At 43.2% G+C, this 23,548-nt stretch overlaps 1 protein-coding gene across 1 annotated transcript in view; it reads right to left on the bottom strand.

Moving 5' to 3' along the window:
* Positions 1-8,011: 8,011 nt before the first annotated feature.
* LOC111246598 (uncharacterized) overlaps positions 8,012-23,548 on the bottom strand; it is a 33,103-nt gene continuing 17,566 nt past the window's right edge. Inside the window, exons 6-7 of the mRNA XM_086982608.1 lie at positions 9,207-9,366; positions 8,012-8,407 (exon numbers count right to left, since the gene is read on the bottom strand). The gene's annotated coding sequence lies outside the window, so the exon portion shown is untranslated. The remainder of the gene's footprint in view (positions 8,408-9,206; positions 9,367-23,548) is intronic.

The following is a 23,548-nucleotide window of genomic DNA, read 5'->3' as shown; positions in this document are numbered from 1 at the left end:
GTGAAGAACAGACAACGACGACATCTAAGCGTTGTTAGCCATAACGCCTTGTTATTGTCACATGTACACAGAGCGAAAAGGACAGAGGAACGCCAACAGTGATAATATCAAAGCCACATTGGTCATGTTCGTGATGACGATGATGACACCCAGGCTTTTAGCGCCGACGTGGGCGTGGATAGTGCTCATCAGTCTTGCCAGCAGCGCCATCAACATTAGCAACAGCATTCTATTGTAAGTGGTGGATGCCTCTGACGCTGCCGGTTACCAGAGTAAATGTTTGTGGCCACTTCGTTGCCGACATCCTCGTTGTCATTCATGTTCTGCTAGCGTTAATCCGAGTGTGTGTGTCATCACTATCAGCAGTCATCAGACGTTATCTTTCAATCGTCACCATCATCAGCATCAGCATCATTTCGAACGCCACCATCGTCCTCACGACAACGACGACGATGAACATGGAAGTGACGCCGATGGGTATGATGTGCGTGTCATCATGGACGAGAGTCCTACCCGCCTCCGCAGCCGAGGGAAGAGCGCTACTGAGTAGTCCTTCTACTATTTCAATATAATGTACTCCGAACAATGGCCACAAAGATGCTGCGAGTTGTCACTGTTGTATTGCCTAGTACACGTGAGACGGTTGCCTGCCCGCAGGGGCGACGGCCAAGAGAAATACATGAGAGAATAGCCATTATCCCTACCGATCTAACGACGGTGCGCTCATTTGGTTTAGAAAACTCAACGGGAACCTAACATACGCAGGCCTCTGCAATCTTTGTCTATTTCATAGGCAGCTGAAGTACCTAGCAAAACGGGAACGCTGTTCTCGTGTTTAGCTCGTCTAAGACCAGATCTGCGTCCTGTCAACATACGAGCTCGTACGGCTATCACAATGCGGGCAAGACATCGCATAAGATCATGCTAAACCAATGATAGATCTCATTTGATTTTCCGCAGTGCTTACCACCGGCCAACAACACTGGTATTAATCGACAATCAAATAATAGAAAGGACACGTGCACCGTAGTACGTCAAAGGACTATGCCTATATACAATAGCACTATACAGCTTTTGTGAACAAGAAAAATGCTTATCGTGTTAATTGTTAATTGTATTAATTAATGGCAAGGGGAAATAAATCATTCTAGAAAACATAATAGCGGGCCTTTTTTTTATATTTGTACAAAAAAATTTTACAGTACTTGTATCCACAAAGGATGAATGCCATGTTACTGAACTAGCACGTTGATTCCTCATCAGAAAAACAAAGTAAGTATCAATAAATGTCAAAGTTAGATCTTTCAATAAACAAACAAGCTGACTCTGAACAGCACTTATTGGACGGGGAAAGATGAGCCTTTATGAAAATGACCTCAGGTCCGTGGATTTTCATATAGAGCAATGCTAGTTTTTCAAAGAGTTTATAAAGATATCTAGTATCTAAAATCTAGTTATTGCCACACTAAAAGCTATGGGTCTGAGCGATATTAACAAACACCACTATATTCTGACCTTTTTCCATAGAGTCAAATTTGTTTCTGTGAGGGTAACCATACAATAACACAATGGGCAGCTGCTGGTCCGCATTTCTGTGCTGCATCCTCTAGGAAACAATGACCGTAATAAATCTCGAATTTAGCGATGGAAAAATCAATGCCGTGTTGTGAATTATCTACTTTATTTTTTTGAAGCAATAGCTTAAGTTACTAAAGTTATGCCAAATTACTTGATGATGTTCTGTTAATACGTTTTGGGTGAACGAAAATACTTTTACGTTAAACAGCTTTATATTTAATGTCTGATATCGTCGTCAGTTGCTTCATCAGAAAGCTGGCTCTCCGCACGGAACGGAACGTGTCTATGCCCGGGTTCAAGCCTACGCTACAATGTGTTCCTAAAATCCCTAACATGCAAGTACGTTACCCATTATCCTATGACCTGGCATCCGCTGGAGTCTGCATGGTAGACAGCGAAGCTAGACGTACGTGCTAGTCAAGCGATTTGCAGGTCTTCATTTCCTAATTGCGGCCAAGTGAGTCAGTGTTTGACTTCGATTTTATGAAACGTAGCCATTTAGTCTATAGGTGCTAAGTGTTGCCTAGGCGTAAGGTTTTGAATTGGTATTCCTAAAATAACACAAGCTGACAAGCGTATGTATTCTGCCCTTCTAGAAACCCCTCTTAGATACGTTTCATGGTGGACCGTTTGTATCTACGACAGGAGCGCCGGTACGACAGACAACAGCAATAGCGTATGGTGCCAGCAAGGCTGTCTTTTGCCTACTTATCTATCTATTTATCCAGCGAGTGAGTTGTTTATGAGTCAAATTTGAGAACGAGTCAGGTTGTTTGTACTGTACCCTTTGTTCTTCATGCTTTATTCATGCAAAATGATCTGGTATCCATGTTTATGTGTACGGGTGGCCAATGCGGTTTCACTATTCAATCTGCGACGTTTGCTTCGTCTTTCGTCCTTACTTCCGTTCGAATCGGGTAGCTAAATCTATATTTTTAACAGACGACGCAAAAAGATGACGCGGACGTCGACGACGAAAAATCAGGAGGAGCCAAGCGACTAGAAATAAAAAGGTAACAAACTGACTTTGCCAGATCATCATTATGCCAATGTCACTTCAATGTCTCCCCTGCCGTTGGTGTCGCTCTTGCAGCCGCCCTTACCTTTTCGCCGTACTGCTCGCTGATGTTACTAGCTGTTCCTTTTTCTTTGATTCAGCTATAGGTTCCTTCGTGATTCTAATCGCTCGTGAATTGAAAAACATGACTAAAAACTAACACACACGCACAAACATGCATTCAGAATGCCCGACGAGGCAATTGCATGTACGAGCCCTACTTTAAAAGAAGTGTCGATGGCACTGCGACTATTGAAAAACAGACCAACCCACCAGCCACTGAAAGTCGTCGAAATGCTGCTGCGGTTAAAGGTGCGCAATGTTGCCAGTCGATGAAGGGATGGATGAACGTATAAGTTGGCTTCATTGCCGAGATTTCGATGGCCCAACGAGACGATAGTACAAGCAATGCGTCATCGGCATCAGTTATGGGGCGGAAAAAGAGACAGACAGGGGAATTAAGCTGCTCTCTATTCGTCTGTACTTCTGACATTTTCATTGCTGTCTATGTATGGCTTTACCGTTGCCCTTTCACTCGATGGGAGAATCAGCTTGCGGCAGCAGCAGCGGTGCCACCGTCACTCTACCGTAATCTAGTTCTGAATTTGCAGCAACTTCGAAATGCTATCCTTGCCCACCTGAGTAACAGCTAGGCTCAGAATCGGTAGCAGCAGCAGCAGCAGCGCCCGACTGCATCTGTATAGTAATAGATAGCTTCGGTATCGCCATGTCCATGCAACAAGGATGCATGCGATTGCTTCTGTTGCAGTGGGTGCCATGCTCAGCATGACGTCGCAAAGGCGACAGCGGTCGAGGTGTCGGCCTTCGAACTCACCTCTGGTGCCGCCGCTGCTGCTGCTGCCATCCATGCTGTTGTTGCTAATGGTGATATCGTCTCGCTTTATCACACTGTTCCTGCATGTTCCGCCAGCGCGTTGTCGACCAACATTTTCGGCACTGATAGCATCAACCCGAGACGTTGCCTGCGGACTACTGAGAGCCTTGGTTTACAGTTTGGCGTTGTTTTCGTAGGTCTCTCTCTTTTCATATTTCGTAGTCTTGCTTCCTGCTAATTCGAACGCCAGTGACGCACCGTACAAGAAATCCTACAGCAGAACTCCACTTGTTACGGCAGTGTGAGCAATAACAATGACAGCGACGATGTTCGTTATACTGCTATAGGCAACGCAAGCAAAACACAAATATACTGAGGAAAGAAGAGGGGAAGCACACAGCCAATGTAGAAGGACAAGATACGAGGTATACAAAGAAATGGTTTCGGGGGCGGGTTATAGAAAAGCAGAATTTGCATCTGTCATCAAACGAGCCGTCATCGTGACAACAACGACGACAAAGACGCCAGCGAACGACACCAATAGCATTGAAAGCCAACAAGAGCCGAAGAGGAAAACCCCTTACCGACGTAAAACTCATCGCGCCCCAGCGAATAGTCGCAAGCTCTCTGTTGAGGGTTCCGGCTACTGCCGTCGCACTGTCCTCGTCGTCGGAAATTATGGGCGTGCAGGTACATGTCCCTGAGCAGATTCGCTGTCGACGTTAGGAATTTCTTCACGTGCTTGGCCTAAGTACGCAGATACGTATCATATTCTGTGGTGGAAAAAAATAACTAAACGTCAACATACTTGGGCAAAACTGCCGACGACTGGTGTCTATTTTGTCACTTTTGGTAAAATTGTTACTGCAAGAACTAAGGAGGTCGGCGGACGTGAGCAGCTTCAATTCTGACAGCGTTTTATATATATAAATATATATGTTAGAATCCTCAGAGGAGCTTCAACGAAAAAATAGCCGAACAAAGCGCGCTTCGGTAACGCTATTCGGTGGAGAGCTAGTAACGGTTTGTAGAAAAAAGTTTACCGTTAACATATATATATATATATATATATATATATATACGTATTTTTTTCCGCTTTTAATGTAAAACGCGTCTACTACGACGTAATAAATTAAAACTGCTACAATCAGCATTAAAATTGTCGGTACAACGGCATTTTTAGAGGATTCGAATTTTAATGTACGCCCCACGCGCACAGATGCACGTAGTATCTCTTAAAACCCCATCCGTCAAGCAAACCGATATTAATATAATGAAGTAAAAATTCAATGCGGTACACATTATCCAGTCAATTTCCTTTACGTTACGCCAGGCTTTCAGACCGGAGCAAAAGCTTTATTGAAACTAAACAAGAATTATTTCCTACAGCTTAACTATAAAAAAAAAAGAGGACCATAAATTAACAGATGAAGGAAATGAATTCTAAAATCCCGAATGTTAAAATCGGTAATCTGTTAGTTCACGCAGCGTGCAATAGGCCTGATTTTGATATACACAATAAAACCTTCACTTTACCCAGTCAACATATCAGTCCGCTGTTTTTGACAGATCTACACACAATGAGCGTCTATCCGTGCAATGGCAGCTCTAACACGGAATTACAACGCTCGGACTATCAGTTGTTTGGCTTCTTGCCCTTTACGACTCCACAGAAAAACGAAATTCCTGTTAATGAAGATTAAATATGAAGATACTACGGTGGCGTCCGATAGTATAAGGCGTCTACCAGTGAAGCAAATATACCTATATAGATTTTCTGTAGCTAATCAGTCGACCAAGCTCAATGTCTAAATCTGTCTCTAAATCATCCTCTGTTGTTATCAGTTAATCACCGACTGAACATATATATATGTTCAATATATATACAAATTGTATATATATATATACAATTTATACTTCCTTAATATTTAGCCTCCTGCGGCATCGGTGCGTTCTTATAAGCGCGAAAGTATCGAGCGTGTGCTTGCTGTCGCAGTACTAGAAACCTCGGCAAAGATATCGTTAGCTCAGACTAGACCCTAGCAAAGGAGAGTACCATTAATGGGCTGCCGTTACCATTTTCATAAGGGGTCTGCTGAAGCAAAACGCGTGGATGACCTGGTAGATCAATAATGGTTGCTAGCATTTCTGATGTTTAGAACTTGTTAAGACACATTTATATGCTTTGACCAGTGGTCCAATACGCATCAGTACTGTCATATCCGATTCGTGTGGCTAAAGACTCATTGACGTTTACATAGCTGACGTTGTATCCATCGGTTCGAAGTGAGGACGGCATTAGTTGACAGCAGATTGTTCTGCGATTGTTTCCAAAACATACGCGATGAACCTCTCTATTCATAGGCAGGATAACCTGGCATCTAGAAACTGCACCCTAAAGGACGGTAATAGCATTAATGAGTATGATTGCTCATTGATTGAAGCTTCTGTTCAATTTCAAATCTGATCTTTTACCAGACGTTGATGCACGCCTTCCGTTTTGTATGACGGAAGCACTCTGTACAAACTACTAACAGTGCGATAAGATCCGTGCATCACGTAGGACCAATCTTTGGAAGTTTTCAGGTGCACAAATAATAGGCACATAGTACCAAGTACTCAACTTTAAGATCTGTCTTTTAAGGCACCTAAACTCTCGTGCAGTAGAAAACAAAGCCAGTCAAGGAAATAGCTCAGATACAGTCACTGAGTCGAGCAGCAAGGTAAAAGAAAAAACGTTCATTTTAACGAGACAGCTTCTCTCCGAAAATCACTTGTCGCGCGCCAAGCACAGAATAATAATATTCAGATGTGCATATACCTACCTTTAGCTCAATAAAGGCTTACTTGACTTGACTTACAACCGACAAACCCAGAACTTGGACTTCAACGGTCCGCCTTTTCGTGTGGTAGCATCGATCGTACGTAAACTTTTTTGTCAGATTTTCTCCGCTGCCACCCACCTTGACTAACCAGATAATGTAGAGGCATACGTTTCGTCTGCAACGACAACGCATAGGACAATGTCGTCCGAATTTTACTGTGTCACTCGAGGGGAATGCCATCCGTTCAGCCAGCGACTTTTCTGCTCGTCTAAAAGGCTTTCCAACGGCTCGTTCTCACTATGTCTAGTTGCTGGCCTGTCCCTCCCTCTCGCGATTTTTCTCATCGTTCCTCTCCACTGAGCAAACGGACGTGCCACAACCTTCCATTGCCGGATAGGAAGAAGACCATGATGATCAACATGATCGGGCTCTTTGTGCACCCAGCTAGTTTACCATGCGGAGCTATCTTCAACAGAACTTAATCAGCCTTCCCTCTCCTCGTACCCCCCTCCCCCGCCAGCCCCGTTGGAGACGCTTCTTAAACTCATGCGGTAGCGACACCTTCGTGGGGCTATCAGCAGGACAGCGGTGTAGCATTGAGCAGCGTGTTGAAGGTTGGGCGACAGGCATTCGGTCCTGCCTGGACAGCTCAGGCGAACTGTTTGATAAGTGAGCACGAGGGAGGATGGTGAGAAGGCGCCGTAGGCAGGCACAACAGCATACATTGCACTTTTGGTTGCATATCCTTTTCCGCTAGCTAGGAAGAGCACTGCTTCCGGGAAGATGCTGCTATTATATTTTGTCTACTAGTCGTACGGGCGGTACTGGCTACAATATGCTCCAGCACAGTCCACGGGATGCCGTTCGTGGCCTAGGTAACCTTAGTTGAATGTAAATGATCATCCAGTGACAGGCAACTCGTTCAGCTCATGAATGGACCTCGACAGGCAGCATCTGTACAGGAGCACGGCATCTGTTGCCCACCTGTCTCTGACGACTGTTTCCTTCTCGTCGCTTTGAGGTAACTGATGCAAGGATGCTCGAGGAAAGGATTCGACAGAATGAAAATTGACTCTGCTTCATTCTCGTATAGCTCATGGCATATATACAGAGGCGAACACGCATGCAGATACAGGAGGGACTTGCCTTCATTGTCTGCCTTCTCCTGAGCCGGTTCATCTGAGTTACTACCTTTGTCGTCGTTCGCTTTCCTACACATGTCCTATTCTATATGGTGATATGAATATGTATTTCTGTGTGCCTGTCTTCGCGCTGAACAGAACAGACTCCGTTCACTTAAATTAGTGTAAAATGCGTCGTATATATTTTGGAACGAAATATTGCGAAGAGTGGGAACCTCAGGTAGTATGGTGGCTAGTCCCCGGCGAATCAGACCCGGCTGTATATATATATATATATATATATATAGCAATACTGAACGGTCATCGACATACTGAAAGATCTCTGCATTAGTTTAGTACTTTAAACACTATCGCGCAAAGGAAGACGGAATCGGTCTATCTTGGGGTGGCCACCACCAGGAAACTTGCCTCTGGAAACTTGCCTTGGAAAAAGGATGAAGATTTAAAACAATTGCTATTAGACCTGTTTAGGATAGAATTACGACGACGTGTCCTGGGCCGGCGTCGACTATGTGTAATGCAAGAAAGTTCGCTGATATAGTACATACTATTTTATATTCAATACAAGCTTGAATTTACATTGGACATTTTTAAAGCATCGGATATATGAATGAATCTTTTAAGAGGCCCTTCAAGCCGGCCAGTTATATTACATTGTGTGCTAAGAAGTGGTACCCGTTCTACATTCTCAACACCATGTATCTGTACTTTTTAAACAACAAATCGCTTTCTTAATTTAATAACTGTGGTATTACATATCGTTTAGTTATATACGTGACAGTTATTAGTTCCTTATAGATAACTTTCGAATTATGCGCGCAGCCTCCTGATACTCGTCTGAGATATGCTGAAAAGAGATGCAGGCCAACATTCTAACTAGGTCAGTTGAACATCGGCCGTCGCCAATAGTCGCTATTTAAAGAGGTACGTCCTTAATGATGATTATATCGACAGCAGCAGCGAACAACTCCTGCAACAATTAGGACGCCGAAAGAAAAGCGACATATTTGTAGCAGTTACATTAAGAAGAGGTGTCAACTACGGGCCGCATGTATAAGTTGCGTCTTTTTCATTTTCTGCAATATATATAAATAAACATATTTAACTATGCTAAAGTATGAGTGTTCACTTCTATATATGTACCAGATATGAGCTTGATTATATATATGGAAACAGGCAAAATACTCTATATATATATATATATATATATGTATGTAGTATTTTCTCTATTTTCCAAATCTACAACACATACATGCAGTAGCTGACAGTGTTTTGATTCGGTATATAGACGAGATCCTCACGTATGTTATTATATTATGACGATGGTCCTTATTATGGTGCACGAAACAAGGAGGGGAAAGATGGGATGCGACTGAAGTTATCAGAGACGAGTAGGGTGACTCGAATTTTCTTTTACCTGCTCCAGAGCAAACATCTAGACCGCTTCCTGACGCGTCACCGACGGTCTGTCACGGCCGCTTCGATCTGGGGAATCTAGTCGTGTTTGTTGGCTATCAATAAAGGTTTCCCTGCCCGGTCTACGTGGAACTGGTCCTCTTAGCCTCCAGACTCTTTCTTTGAAGTAAACGCTTGAACTCGCATATATAGTTGGCTATAGATACATTCTTGCACGCGCGACTTTGGCGCTCCCACATCTATATAAACCCATACCTCATGCAATGTTGCTGCTCCTGCGTGCTACAAAATGCATTCGATATCGTACCATAGCCTCTGTACACGAGGCTAACCTACATGCAGCCCTTACTCACCCACACTTTTATGCATCCCCGCCAGTAGTGGCATTGCCCGCATTCACGCAAGAAGACACTTCATCTTCGACTGCGACCGCTGCCGTTGTGTAGCATTCATCACCTCATGCTTCACAATTGCTTTGCCTCCCGCCACTTCGCACCGTTGAGGACTTCGAACCTTCAATAGAGAAAGGGGGCGGTTGAGGCAATATCAGCAGCAACAGCGTTACCAGCGGTTTAAAAAGATTCACACCCATAGCTCGCTTCTCTCAGGAGTGTATCCTAAAGCTGTTGGTTTTTTTTAGATAGTCGGTAAAGACTAGGAAGTTTGCTTAAACGCCCAGTAGAGGCCGAATAAACTAACAGGACTCAAAAAGGACCCGACGTCGAGAAATACTCTCGTTTCGTGAGCAATCTAGGCTCAGGAGGGGATAGTAACCGAAAAAAATACCACATACCCATTATAGGTTAGAATATGGCGTGTTGTCGGCTACTCTTAGAATTTGATTGACATCTTCAGGGCTTCGTATTGGTATTCAGATAGTGAAACGATGATCATTGATTATGGCTCGCCGGATATAGTACTCGGCGAGAAATGCCCAAAGCGATTTCTTATTTTAATAAAAAGGTCCAATTTAACTGGTGTACGTCGAGCATGCGTTTAACAGCCGTATGAACTTCGTTCCACGGTATAACATTTCGTACTTATGAAAATATGGGTAACTTGAGTAGAACGTGCTCAGAGTACCCGCCGTTCCGAGGGCAACGTACACAAAAACTCCACATTACGATTAGACTGTAGCAGCATTTAGTTAATAAAATTACATTATAATAACAAAGCCAACTATTTATAAAATGTATCACCGGAGCATACTTGAATTTCTAGTTACGTCAGATTCATCGACGTAGTGGCAACAATAGTAACGTTGGCTACCCTTGACATTTATTAATTTTCCATATATTTATCTTACTACAATAGGTATGTGACTTGCATGCATGAACTTGCACGTCTCAGTGTCTCGACAGCGTTCTATTTACTCTGGTCACATTTTTTTCTTTTTTTTTTTTAGTGTGAAAATAGGAGCCAGCGTGCTTGAGTGGCTTAGTGGGTAACGCGTTTGCCTGCTAATCTTCGGGATGCATCGTGGCTGAGGTTCGAATCCGGGCATAGACAGATTTCGTTTTTTTGCTGAGAGCCAGCCGTCCGACGGAATGTCTAAACTGTAAAACATCTATTTATCGATTCCCCTCTAACAAAATGATATCGAGAATATATTCAGCAAGGAGCTTATTGTTGCCACCATCATCATCATCATTCGTTGATCTCTTCCGAGGTTCTTCCCTGCAGCTTCCTGTCGAGTCAGATCTTTATTTCTATTGCTGTATAATCTCTTTTCGCTATTATGATTACTATCATTATTATTAATGTGTCGTAGCTGAACACGTATGTATTGGCAAGGCGAAAAGCGGAACGCAGGGACGTATAGATACGTATCTGATTAATGACTGAACGTATTGAACCGGCTAAACTAGACTGGTCCGATCAGCTAGCCACACAGCCATGTAGTAGAGCGCTCGCAGCTGCTGGATGATGCGGTTATTCATCTCCCGTTGAAAAAAGCTGAGCACGCGTTGACTGCGGCCTAGATGAGTTTGTTTGTCCGTCTATCCATTTCCTACTCAGCAACTCGTTGCGGGCTGGTCAGGTCGAAACAATACGAAAACATTTAACTTGGCCGTTTCGTTGTTGCTAACTTACGTTTTTTACTTACTGCCAGAATAGTACGGTATGTGGTTATATCCCTATGCGCTGATCAACAGCCGCTCGCAAACCAGGTGAAACAACGCTGTTAAATGGCTAATCGAAGTATAGGTAAAAGTTTTCGATCGTTTACAGAACAATAACTGGCATGAGAATGCTTCAGGCGCCGTTGCCGTTGCCTGTTCTGCCTGATGTGACCCACGTTCGAGTGGTACTAGTTATTCGAGGCCTAGTTATTGAGAGGAAACTGAACCAATGTTACGCTTCTTAGCGCGGTACACGTGCATTTCGAACAGGTACGTGCGTTATATTGTGATTTAATTGCGTGACATGTACATTAAAACTCAGTTGTCCTGGTGCGGTTTTCTAGGTCGATTCCACAATGAAGTTCATCACCAAAGTTCAGCAACTTATCTGGTACGGCAGGTGGGCTTTTGTAGATCTGTTCTGCTACACTCCGATCGCGGCCGCCTCTTCAAGTACCTATCTTAATAAAGACAGTGTTCAATGCGTAAAACTATAGCTAAAGCATACATAAACTACAAACTAAAGCATAAACGCTATGGATTCACTAATCTACTATTTATTGTAAATAATAACTGACGGCATCCATACGGAAGGCGTTACGTCTACAGATAACAACCAAAGTCTCCCATGTGCACGCGCCATTGTTGCTCTTGTACTCTGTCCAGACGCCAGCTCAAGTCTGATGCCCTGGCAGTTTAACAGCTCAGGCACAACATTTTTCTATATGTGTTTAATACTCATGGTCAATACATCTGTTTATGCGGAACATTCTATCCAATACCTGCGCGTACATGGCGATCGTTTTCAAAATAACAGACAAAAAAAACGTACACTTTATGGGGAATTGCCTGCGTACAGCTACTGTCGATAGAAGCTATATAGATTGGTTTGAGCTGTATGTAGTATAGGACCACATCTTCGTTGTTGCAATCCTAGCTCGGTATTTGCATTGTGCCTCACACCAAGATCGATGAGGAAATCCATTGAGAATCCACTGAGCACCAAAGGTCTTTCCTCTAACTAGGGAAGCTACAGGCGATGGCGATAAACGAAACAGTGGTGCAGTTTCAGCTAAGCGAAGTCGACCTCCAATCTTATGTCATATCTGAACGGTGAATCTCTGAATTTCCACGTTTATATATAAATGCCTACTTTTTCTATCACATCAAAAAAAAATCTGATATTTTTCAAGGATCTTCAGTAGTCAATCTACCGTGAAACGTTTATAATGCGACATGAAAGAGCCCAGTGTCAATACGCGAAAAAAATTTGTTCCCTTCGATGAGGTAACTCAGATGATTATAGTTAGCACGACCTTTACATGTTATCCGCTTCTATATTTCGATGAACACTAATGAAGTTAGTTATATTGGAAATATGAAATATGGCTATTGGCTGTATATATATATATATATATATATATATATATATATAAATTTCGGCAGTGCTTCCGCTCTGCGGACTTGAACGCAAAAGTATTGAAGATTCGTGCTAAAATCACGTGTAGAGGGCAGGTTATTAATAATGGTATTAAAAAAAAAACAAAGGTCTGTATAGCTGAATCGGCCTATTCGTTTTAAATAATAAAATTATTAATAATCTATTAGTAATGTGCTTCATACACTGGTGCTTGTTCAATATATATTTAATGAGTACAAAACAGAATTTTTGCAAATCGAATTACCGTTACACATTAGCCACTACCCATTCAGACGGTGTCCCGAACATCCTGACGTTCGTTTTCGTTCCTTGATTGTACTGAGCACGGGAAAGACGCTGGTACATTTACACTTGTTGCGGTTGTTCTCATTGTGGTGCTGTTCAGTGTTTAAAGTGAACCCCAATTTAGGTGGGGCAGAATTAGGTTTTCATTAATCATACACTCGTCTCGTGCATGTTTTTCAGTGGGGTCTTCCTTAATCTGTTGAGATGGCTTCTGTTATGAAAGCATTCTTTTAACACCTGTTTTTGCTTTTGCCTTTATTCCGCACACAGTATCATCCACATCGTATCGCCGATACTGGCGATATACGGAGAGATTCGGCAAATCGTCGCGGCGGGAGCGTAGTCGCTATTACGGTGACGTTCGTATCTTAGCTTGGCTCAAACTGTTATCCACTCAGCCCACCCGCAGATCACAAACCCACGTTTGACGCCGAGGAGTGGCAAATGGGAACGTAACCGAACAACAAAATGAATATCGTGCACTTAGTTTGTCGATCTGTCCAGTGGACCGCTTGTACATGACGCCGCTGCAGTGTGACTGAGGTTTTTTAGCTTGTACACCCACATCTGTAGTGATCCTTCTGGCATGAATGAACAATCCTTTTTTATTTCCGCATATATCTTCCAATAGAAGAAGCTCGACGATGGGAGAACCAGTGATCTGCTAATTGATGTTATTGGTTTTGTTTATTCGAACGATAGCAGTTACAAAATACACGGATGGTATCTTTAAGCTGTATGTTGAAAGCGCCGGATTTAACCGGTGATTCTATGGTACCCGATATATAACATACAATGCGTCTTTACATAATACGCGTCAGTCAGTGATGCCAGCCAGTAGCGGTAGGTGCTTGGCATTAACTAACAAAGATTGTCATACATGTACGACCCTCAAGAAGACGGCCCGGCGTCCACCTAGGTCGATTCGGCCCATAGGTGGAGGCCGCTGACCATATTTGCAGGCGTAAACGTATTTAAAGTATACTTTAATGCCGACGATTATATGTACAGTTGTATAAACTTCAAGTGCTAATAAGGGAACGCAAACTGAAAGCCGTTTATATGGTTTTCAGAATGAAGAGGTTCGGCTAGAGCCTAAAGGCTAAATAACTCATGCATGCAAGTGATGAACTTGAAAATGAAGCACTGAATGCTATCTTTGCTTTTGTTTTTTGCTCAATCATACCTCAGGGCACCCACAAATGCTATTTTTATATAGCTCACTTATTTGTCTTTTTTATTGCATTTAAATACAATGTAAAATACAGAAAAAAAGATTATAAAGTGTACAAACTTTAAAATGTCAAACCCTGTCTGCTCTATCTAAGCAGTTTTTAGTTTAAGTGAGGGCAGAGAAATTAACGTATCAATTGGCATAATTTTATAGATAGACATACATACATGCGTTACATACATTATATACATTACATTACACATATACATTGAACACTGAAAATTGTACGGCGCGAGCTATTATGTTAAACATGTGTTCAACAATCAAACGTATTCGAACAGTTAGGACAATCATAATCGCATTTTATAAAACGCATCTCGATGAGTTGGATCGTTCATTAATAATGTTGAAATGTCAGCGCTGGGCCTAGTCAGTAATAGTTTTTGGCCAAGACAATCTTGGCTGGCGGCGAAGACTGGATGATGTTTGGCCAACCTGCCACCACAAGCCGCGTAGGGTCGTCGTTGCGGTCTTCCCTATCAACGATAGCAAGTACGTGCCGTGATGACCGCTCCTTTTCGGATGAATGACTCCATGATGGCCATTATTGGCCTCAACTCTCGAATATATCGTAGGGTATATCAGCAGAATTGATATCGAAATACTGGTCAAGGCCAATGTGGAGCTCTGTCGAACGCTTTCACACGCTCGAAGATAGAGCGCAACAACACACCGACTCGACACCAGACGGTACATGCCAATGAGCGTATGCGAGAAACGATCGCGAGATTATATTGTTGCCGGCTGACTGTGTTTGGCGCTGGGCTGATGGTGTCCGCTGGCCGGTCGCTGTTGCAGATGCCGTCCCTGTTGAAGATGGTGAAGACGTCGCCGAAGAGACATCGCAGCCGATCATCGGGCCCGTGAACGGCAAGATCGGTGATACGAATTCAAAAGCGTAGAGTCAGACAATATGTCATGCTAACAGCAGTCGTCAGGTTCGCAAGCAAGCGCTCCCTGGTCGAGATTCCACGATCTAATAATTTCTTCGACGTTCCTCTTGTGAACAACAATCTGATAATATCCAACGAGGTGCTAATGATGTCGTGGTGAAGTCCGACGGTGAGAACGCAATTCAGGTATTGAGACGAGCAACTAGAAAAGATTCGCTGAGGCTGTGGCTACGGCAGATATATCAGTACGCTTTTAATATCATGTATCCATATCGACCAATGTTGAGCTATACGCGCAACTGTACTGTCAGATAAAGCAAAGGTCTTTCTTTTTTATTCCAGTATGTCGTAGCCACCTCTGAAATTTTCTTTTCAACGTTGACCCTCGTGGCAATAACAACAACTGCCAGTATCGTTTTATAGCATTGCAAAGTTTCGGCGAAACATTAACTGGCCAATTTGATATTATAATCTCCAAATCATAGTATAATAGATTGACACTCAATTCTGGCGCAATAAGTAAGTCCACAAATTTTAAAAGTCCTATTGAAATTGGCGCCGCTTGCTTAAATACAAAATGGCCTATAATAGGTCACGCAAATATGGCCAACAAAGTTGCTTCGTTCGGCTTGTTCTCACAAAAAGCAACGGAAGATCGCGACGTCCAGTCTTTGCATAGCTACTCTCACTTTGTCTGTTTTTCCTCGTGACCCCATTGTGGATCTTGGGCTGTTCTATGCCGCCAACCCAACTCACTCAAATCGACGTAAATATGACCTTCTTTCTACCTCTAGTCGCTCTGTAGCTGTACCTGCGATACGAGTGATCCCCCGTTTCTGGCAACGCGTCGCTTGCGTTAAGCGCCGTTATCCTGTTGTTGTTTTTATTTTGGGTTCTTCCATTAATGGTATCGATTGACGAACGAAACAAAACTGGTTAATACAGAAATCACGCTTTGGATCTACGCGCCGCAACGGCGCCTTTGTACGCGCGGAATCTTCGTGGCCCTTCGGCGCACGGTGTATCGATCGATCGATAGATCGACTGACCAGCCCACGGCCGAAGGGCAGCAGCCAGGCCTATCACGAGTAAGGGTAGCGCAGTCAGTACCTTGGAATACGAGTGTATTGCGAGTAGCTAGTGAAGATGATAACGGCGACGGCGGCAGTAACAGCAACCGAAAAAACAGCGCACCCCTGCGGCAGTGGCAACGAAAAAGCTGAAGAGGTCCAAGACCTTTCACCCCGTGAAAGACACCGCAACCGCCTCTGTCTGCCACTTCCGCTGCTGGCGCTACCAGTTCGGCCCCCCATTGCCATAAACAGGACGGCACAGGATTTTTCTATCAACCATAACAACAACTACTAGTATTGTTATAACAACTAATGCGACAACGGAAAAGTCCCTCCTTCTGTTATACTATTAGTAATATGCGATCATCGAGTTGGTGCAGCTAGAACAGCGCTCAGCGCACAAACCACAAGAGTAAAGCCTAGCGCTGAACCAGCTAATAATAATGGTAGTAACATTAATATAAGTAATTATATAATAATTAATTTCGCCGTAATTAATGACTATCGTTCATGGTAACTGCCGGCACCGCAAGAGTTTACGGACGCCACACAACTTGAACGCATCGTGCATAATTTTTGCTCACTGATTCTTACGTATCTCCCGCTAGACAAATGCAAATTAGCAATAGTTGAGGAAAAGAAGACAGGTGAAAGTGTACCTATGGTACATTGACATGACTGCGGTTTAGAGCGGGTAGTGCGGTGACGGCACCCGAGGGTCCAGCTGCAAGGTACCGCGGCTGTTGGCGGGTGGCACCGCTGACGCCGATAAAAAACCCCTGAATTCGTTTCATACAGACATATACAGTGCATTGCCAGCATCTGATATGGGCACAGGGTAAGGTGTACGATGTCAGCGTACATTATAAAGGAATCAAATCTGAGTGTGTTGTTTCTCCTCAGATCGGCTCATTGAAAGTAGTAAATATATACTATAACTTCGTTTGTGACGTTTTTATGCTCGAGGCGGGGGTGCTGATATGTGTGTTAGCGTGAACTTGTTTCATATGAGGAAATACGCAAGCATTTACCGCATAAGAAGCAAGCCCCTATCGCAGCATGTCCATTTAGGACATCACGTTGGTCCTTGCACCGCGGAACTTCGATTATACTATATGTAACACATTACTGCACACTTCGGAAGACAACTGTGCCTTCCATTGTCCGCTGAGCCAATGCGTTACGGTCACCCTTTTTGACGCATTCGATCTGAGACACATAGTTAATATGATAAGATCAATATAGTTACGCTGTTAGTGGCAGTAATAAAATCGCCATACAAACAGTTAGCTGTTCCGTGCCACTTTGGAAGGATCTATCGTCGTTTCTATTCTATATGGCTAGATCGCCGGAGCAACGGGTTCACTTTCGCTGTTCAGATAGCCCCATGCTGAAAAGAGCCCCGGCCTGAGCTACAACGAGACAGAAGACTGATGGGCAGGCAGTAGTTGCTAGCCAGCTATTATAAAGACCCCTCTACGGACACCTTCTTGTTCGGGGGTTGGTACTGACTTGGGTTTGCTTTTACTGCTGTTCGCTTAGGCAGCGAGTACCCCATGCCGGAGCGAAGATATCGCAGGCGCGAGAATCCGGATCGTAGATGAGCTGTATTATTTAATCATATGAGTACAGTTCTCTTTTTGCTTCTTCCTCATCCCTGCACCTCGATTAGAGGGAGTGGCAAATAACTGTCAGCTCTTTAGCTTTCTGTGGTTGATGTGACTGACTGTTGGCTAAGTGAGTGATGATAAATATATCCACGAGATTAAGTGATCCGCAAAGGGGGGCTGCGCGATAGCTAACGGCCGCGATGTCGTCGACATCGGCACGGATAGACAGGCGGGCAAATGGACCCTGGTCCAACCCGACGTGAAGGTTGAGATGGAAACCGTTATTACAGAACCCTGTCGCAAGGTGCCGCTGCTGTTGGTTTAGTCTTGTCCGATAACGATGTTTTTTTTTTGGTAACTATAAATACAATGAGACTTTTAGCCTTCTTGCAATTAAGATTGTTCAAACCCAACTGTAATAATTGACTGTGCTCATTACTCATAAGTGTGTAAATGTGCCCACAAAAGCGGTAAATGGCATCGTTTGAAGTACCGAATTGTAACTGCTCAAAAGAGCCACGATGATCTGAGCCTGTTGCTTTTTTTTCTAGCCCATCAGTCAGTAAAAGGCTATTTTAGGTGAACAGAGAATGCTACCTAATCAGGAAACAACACAGCTGAACTTTGATCAAGATCTATCCATTCGGATGCAATATCTATCTCCGTTCTGGGTCTGATGTGTTGCTCCGAAGCATAATAATAGTGAACTTGGAGCTGAGTCTTGAACCCGGTCGATTCAGCTGCATGTTCACCGCAGTTAAACTAGCTGAAGTTTTTTTTTCTCTATATTAAGCCTATAGAATGAATCGACGCACAGAAACTTTCTAGAAGTAACGAACAAATGTGAAGCTAACCCTCATTTGAATATTCCCACGCGACTGTGGTGAACACAAACATAATATTACTGAACCATGCGAAAGTAAATAAGTTATTAATCTTTTGTTTTTTCAATGTAAACAAACGAGCTTTAGGTATCTTAAACAATATGTGCAAGTGCAGAGTACAAATGTATCCTGTCGCAATTCTAGAATCACAAGAAGTGCTAGGTGTGCCTGATCTCGTAGCACATCTTGATGATCCGGATTGACTATACCGGAGAACGAATTTCCGATACAATAAAATGGTCCGACAGAACCTAAGTTTACACCGTTTACGTGAGACATGAGAAGTGCGGTAGTCGGCAAGCACAAGGTGATGACGAAAGTCAACAAAACAACGTGTATGACTGTTAGACAAAAATAATACATTTGAAATCAACAAGCTATCTTTAGTGAAGAAGCTGAAACGAAAACAAGGGTGCTAGTGTTAGCTGCGGGGGTTCACTCTGGGCGAAATACCAAATGGAAGAAATTTGTTGGCGCTGGCGACCGCGGGTCGTTAATATGACAACAACAGCTCTAGCTGGCCGTACTAGTGCATGTTGCCTTTTGGTTTGTTGTTAACGTAAAGGCGTCGCAGTTATGACGCCCGCTTCGGCTCTGTTTCAACCGAGTTACCGGTATCTTAATCCTGCGTTGTGCTTGCCGTTTGGCCTTGTCTTCTTCTACCAGAACCGTGGCCACCGTTGAGCTTGACAAAACGAGCACCATATACAATGACAAAGCCAAGCTCACTGCCAAGAAAAACGCGATCACGGTATTGGATAGTCCGTGATGTGGCTAACCACCGTGGAGCAACAACCCATTGTGTAGCAGTTCAAATACAAGTAATATCGCTCGCTACTTATTATTAAGCTATCAGTTAACCTTTTCTGGTTAAATATCAAGCTAGAAGAACCCGTAATAAACGTGGGAAATATAATACGATGCCATCACGGCTGTATATTATAGATGGCGGCGAATAGAACAGGCACCAAACAATAGATATACATTAAAAATTACACGTTACAGATATCGCCCTCATGTACAATCGCCTGCCCATGGGTATACATATAATATACAAAGGCGATAGGTAAAAGATGCTATGCTATTGATAGGTAAAAGAAAGAGAGAAAGAAGACAGAGCAATTTATTGAAAGAAAATCAAGATCATCTTGCTCCTGTACTTCTATAAACTAGTTGTTTTACCACATCAATGCAGAGGTACGTAGTTGACAATACGATCGTACAATTATGATGACAATTCCTTTTTTTTCTATAGGCTGCAACTATCTTCGTTTATCAGGCCGCTTTGTCGGCCTAGTTAGCAGCTTTTCCGTACAAATTATGCTAAGACTCATCAAACATCTATGGTATACTTCATTTACGTTTCTAAGAGCTTAACTCGTATGGTTGAATATACGTATAGACAAACGATGGTAATGATAATAAAATAGAAACTGACGGTGTTCTCGTTGAGCGTTCAAGCTCAGCTGCCTTCTTCTGATCAGAGACGTCGCTCCTGACACAGGCTGTGCCTTCAATCTTTATGACGTGCACAACAAACGGCGAAACCTCAGCCAGTTGTCATTGCAGTTAGTGTCATCTATAATGTTAATAGCACGTGCAAAACTTATTACGTAGAAAGTTAAAAAGGGGAAGTAGCAAGCCATTTTATATTCAAGTATCCGTATGTAACCTTTGTCCGGAATACATGCCCCTACCGGATTGAGAAACTCCAACATTCTAAATTTAATACATGTCTATAGCGTATTCTCTCCGTAATGTTTATAAAAAGTGTATGTTCGGTCGAACGTATCTGAACGCCTATGTACTTGTGATTTGTATTATTATACCTATCCTTTTTACCGATAGCTTGTTTAAAAGAATAAGCGACGCCCCCCGCCACTTTCTTTAGCATGCATAAGCAATCGACTTCGCGTAAACTTAGGTTAGGAGAATACGGGGGCTGAAGCCCACGTTCGATTGCATTGGTCTCAGTCAGGTCCATGACTGAAGCGTGGCGTGAAGTAGATTGTTTTTGTCGTCGCATAACTATATTAGTCGTGTTGACTCGTGATTAGGTTTTTCAGCAAACGACTCACGATATCAATTGCGGATACGGTCTATGGCCGAATCTATGCAGTATTACCACCGACACTGTGTTATATTCTTTTCGATATCATTATCTCGCCTATTCTTTCCTTGACAGACGGCACAGACCAGCCCAAGCCTCGACTATGGTAGTGGGTTGTCCAAGACAAATATTTCGTTGATAATATCTGAGAAAATCTTCTTTAAGCAGAAACACGTCTGATTGTCTTGGGCTCACGTAGTTTCTGAAAAACTTTCTTTTCGGCTCTTCTTCTTCTTCTTCATCTTCAGTGTTTTCGGTACAATTTTGTAAAACGTGCTATGGGCAATCACATGTTGAGTCAACTGCAGAATTGGGATCTAGGTGTTCGCTATGTTAGTATGTCCACCTCAAATTGAAGGCAGTCAATTTTAAATTTTGTATAGCGATACGTTAGATAGAAACTTCACAAGATTGTATGGAGCGTTTGGATGTCTGTAAGTTCTTAATAGATCAACTTTGCAAAGCATTAAAAACTTCTTCCCAAAGATCTAAATTTCTTCAATACAGTTTATATATACATATAATAATAACAATAATAATAATAATAATAATAATAATAATAATAACTTTATATTATTCTATCATAATAAATTTTACAGTTTATCACAATATATTAAATGTATATTGCAATACAATATTTTTCTTATGTTTCGACTTTTGCTCTAACAAACCCATCCGTAGGTTGGTAATGAATTAACGTTAAGCTTACGCAAAAAAGACCTATGTATATGTTGTATATGCATCTTTTCTCAACTGAACCGCAAATTTATCACATATAAACTTATGATTGTTTTTGAATTTCCTTCTTCTACCTCTAGTCAGAGTTTCATGGTACGATTTAAACTGTAACGTCAAAACTCCTTTGGTACTCGAGAGAAGCTCGAGGGTATGGCGAGTCGAGGTTGAGGACTTGGTTATCCAAGAAGAAAGGGAAGGAAAGCGGCTCCCGAAGTCGCTGGGAAGCTGAACGAAAGGAGGACACCATGCCAGTCCGCTGCGGAGCGAGCCACACATGGGGTGTTCTTCTATAAGGCCGACGTGGCGGGATACAAACCGCGAAGTTGGTAAGCACGTCACGTCGCCATCCCTCTTGCCCCGTCCAAGCCGAACAGGGGCTGCCGGGGAGGACGCTTCCCGGACATTGCCTCGTCTTCATGACTTGGTCAAGCTTTTCGAGCCAAGAAACGAAGCCTGGTTTCATCCGACACTAAGCGAATCAGCCCCATACGGACGTTCGAACGAGTTCAGCCTTGGAAGAACTCGCTAGCGGAAAGGAACTACAGTTTCTGCTGCGATCAGTACTGATGTCGCTGGCAGTTATGTGCGGCTTTTGCAGCTGTCTCATGCTATGATATGTGTTAGCTTCTATTTCGACCGAGGCTTGCTCAGAGAACTTGTCATGTCGTGCCGTGTTTGCTGTCTACGAAATGGTTGTGATGTGGTAGGCTTGTCAAAATTTTAGCTAATAAAGCTGAACTTATGCTACCGTAAAATCAAGAAAAACTCCGCAACGCGCCATATTCAAACAATTATTATTTTATACTGTATTATTACTACTATTTTGTGTTTAACTTGGCATCTCTTTTTCACTTTGAGCTCTCCCAACGCTCCAAAGGTGGAACCAAGACAAACGATTGCGATCAGCGTCCGTTTTCACAATTCTCAAAGCTACAATTCAACTGATTACGCATAATTGCTTGTTGTCTTCGTGAGCTTCAAGCTGAAGTAAGATGTCACCTCGGAAGTTCAGTTCCTTCAGGCGACATACAGTCATTACCGCTATGTGGGGCACAATGATTTAAACAGCAACTACGCCAGCACTCAAGCTGATTTTACAAAATACCCAGCTGTTACAAGGTATTGCCAGCGTCGTTATAGTACCAGCGCGCCAATGCACCCGGTGCAGCGTCACGCAATCTATCAGTTATCGGGTTGCGCCGCAGGCAATACTTGGTTAGCCGCTGACAGTACCAGTCAGGTATGTAACTGAACGCCGTTTTGAACCTGAGCTGTTCTTGTCGGTATCAATTGTTGTTATTGTTGGCGAAGCTTCTCGGGCCGTCGTTGAAACCGTGAAAGCGTCCGTATAAGTGACACTGCCCACTTAATTCGGCGATGCTAGATACAAGTCGACGGTTGGGTGGCAGATCGACACGCATGCAGATAGACTGATGACAGAGAACGCCAACAAAAAGCACTCTACACATCGTTTGTTCATTCATTCAGGCGGCCAGTTGTTTCCACCAACTGGACCCGAGCGAATGGGACGTCTTCAATTGTATCAAGCAACGTGTGTGTATACGCTGCTGCAATTGTTTTTAGCGTCCGCCAGTCGCACCTTCGTGAAATAGAAGTGATAGTGTAGCTAAAGGCACGAAAACATGAAGAAAACTCCAGGTAGGAGACCACGCGACGATGAAACGCTGCCTCACTGTAGATCTGGAGCGTAAAATACGCCGATCATGTGAACTGGGGCTACATACAGACAGAACGTAAAAGAAGAAAATGGTGAGTGAAACGGTACGATTAGTAAAAACTCCCCATCGCGAGTGTACAAGCTGAAAGGGGCAGGGTTATTTCGCTGAGGTGCACATGTAACTAAGACTGTACCAGGTTTTGTAATGAAGAGCGGCACGCTAAATGATTTCTTCAAGTCGGCGCCGTGTAGTGATCCTATACTGCTGGTGCGACAGCAGGCGAACAAGGCCTGTGCTTGATCCTACAACAATTAGGTACCATCATAACTACTCGCTCCTAGTGGGATAGGTGGAACCGAAATTTGAAAACGATTAGATTGGCCAACACGCAAGGTGACGCAAATAGGCCTACAGAGGGCAGTGAATCTCAATGCTGCGGAACCCGTATGGAGTGCAGCGGTCATGTTTCTTCTTCCCTGCAAATAGCGGTTTCTTGCCTAAAGTGTCCTGCAAAAAGCATGATTTTTTGATAACCTCCCTTTGTAGATCCTTTGTTTTATTGATGTGACTCCTTTTTGAGTCGTAATGGTAGTATTAGTCACTAATAACTGCCAACAACAGATGA

This window comes from Varroa destructor, unplaced genomic scaffold, assembly GCF_002443255.2.
Source record: "Varroa destructor unplaced genomic scaffold, Vdes_3.0 BEIS01000003.1, whole genome shotgun sequence".
NCBI lineage: Eukaryota > Metazoa > Arthropoda > Arachnida > Mesostigmata > Varroidae > Varroa > Varroa destructor.
Note: the sequence above shows the minus strand (reverse complement) of the source record. Positions and strands in the feature narration are given on the sequence as shown.